Genomic DNA, 2,127 nt, shown 5'->3' with positions numbered 1-2,127 from the left:
ACAGATAGCCAATTATGTAGCTTTGTGCTTAATTATAAACAGCCCCCCCCCCCAGTGGTACAGCGGTATGTCTGCGGACTTACAACGCTAGAAACCGGGTTTCGATACCCGTGCTGGGCAGAGCACAGATAGCCCATTATGTAGCTTTGTGCTTAATTATAAACAGCCCCCCAGTGGTACAGCGGTATGTCTGCGGACTTACAACGCTAGAAACCGGGTTTCGATACCCGTGATGGGCAGAGCACAGATAGCCCATTATGTAGCTTTGTGCATAACTTCAAACAAACAAACCGAGTTGATGTATTTACATATAATTTCGATCAATGGATATTTAAAAGAAAGCTGAAGACGCAATAGTGTCGTCGTCATCCCTCTTTAACAGTGTTTGTTTATTATTGATATTAAATTAGAAACGGAAACAAACCATAAATAGTTTCAGGTTTTTAAATAAATTCCTTACGTTTTACTGGGAGTTGTTCAATTAAACGTGAACCAATACATATGTGTGTGATTAAAAAAAGAAAAACTTGTAAAATGAATAACTATTAAAAATAAAACCATAAATTAATTTACTGCAACGTTTGAACAAACTTTTTCGAAACAAAAGTTACTTTCATGTCGGCTGGTCAACCAAACGAAATTTAGCGTATACACGCACTGTGTACAAGGTTACACAAATAGGACTAGAAGTACTTTTACCCCTCTTCAACCTCCCTCAAGGGTTTGGATGACTCACAGCTGTACTGAATATCTTAGGGATCGTTCTCTTAAAATAAAATTTAAGTAGGTATATATCTATCACGCCACCTCGACGGTTATTATTCTCAAGCCTTTTTGTAAATGTTATCAAATAGCAAAAATAAATAGACAATGAAAAAATTAGAATTATTATATTACACTTGTTTCATCTTCTGGTTCTGACCTTATTTGAATATTGTAAGAACTGATGTGTCTATTTTTCTATAATATTCATTGTTAAATGGCTAAAAAGGAACACTTAATATGACAGAACCGTGTGATATCATCAGATAATAAAAATAAACTGATTTTGGTGAGGTCACAGAATGAAATATTGAATGAATCACCGAATGAATGCGGTAAAGTCATATGTTGATACATGGTCGCTTGAACGTAGACGTTAGGCTTAGATAACGTGTTCCATAACATACAAACGATGCAACAATTTCGTCATTCTTTCTCGGGAAATCATCAACTCCGTTCTTATAAAGTGTTGCCAGCAACTACTGGCAACGGCAACCTGTTACATAAGTTAGCATATTGTTAGAAAATTATTTTAACTGGAACCTAACCTGTTCTTTTTTTTTTAAATCTTAAATATTTGTCCAACTTACCAACTGATTTGTGGTACATTAACATCCTAAAACCGCTAGAAATACGCACCAGTTTAATCAAATCAATAAACGTTCCTAATCTACCAATGCTGCCCCTTTTCAATATCGTTATTGTAAATAAGAAAAAGCAAAAAAAAGGTCCAAAACTGACCGCTGATTCATTTTAACAGTAACAAGGGTTCAGTTTGTCTAAATTATTAACAACCTTTTGTTTTCTTTCATACAGTAACCCTACAATGTAAAATCAAATTAATTAGTTCCCCCCTTCCCAACTCCTGTCTGTGGATTTTTTTTTGGCTAACGATCTGTGTGGTACCTTATTTTGTAAAAACTTTGTGGCACCTACATGCAACCAAATCAACACCCTTTTTTATCATGTTACCCTTTGTTATCCTTTTAATTCTTAGTTGTCGTTGTTCCAGGTAGAAATATGTGATTTGATCAGATAACAAAGTTATTGGTGAATTTTTTTCCCACAAAATCCGCCGCTCTAAAAGGATATTCACACAGAAACTTCCCGAGGTTTGTGCCTTCATTTCTCATATTCAGCCTCCTCGATGTTCACAAGCTTCTTTGAAAGTGTGTTATAACGTAGGTTAACAACTGAAAGTGTGTTATAGCGTAGGTTAACAACTGAAAGTGTGTTATAACGTAGGTTAACAACTGAAAGTGTGTTATAGCGTAGGTTAACAACTGAAAGTGTGTTATAACGTAGGTTAACAACTGAAAGTGTGTTATAGCGTAGGTTAACAACTGAAAGTGTGTTATAACGTAG

At 35.2% G+C, this 2,127-nt stretch overlaps 1 protein-coding gene across 1 annotated transcript in view; it reads right to left on the bottom strand.

Annotated features, from left to right (window-relative positions):
• Nucleotides 1–2,127, bottom strand: part of LOC106468491 (ras-specific guanine nucleotide-releasing factor RalGPS1-like) — a 51,773-nt gene that overhangs the window by 48,512 nt on the left and 1,134 nt on the right. The gene's annotated exons all lie outside the window — the stretch shown is intronic.

This window comes from Limulus polyphemus, unplaced genomic scaffold (genome assembly GCF_000517525.1).
Source record: "Limulus polyphemus unplaced genomic scaffold, Limulus_polyphemus-2.1.2 Scaffold3025, whole genome shotgun sequence".
Lineage (NCBI taxonomy): Eukaryota > Metazoa > Arthropoda > Merostomata > Xiphosura > Limulidae > Limulus > Limulus polyphemus.
Note: the sequence above shows the minus strand (reverse complement) of the source record. Positions and strands in the feature narration are given on the sequence as shown.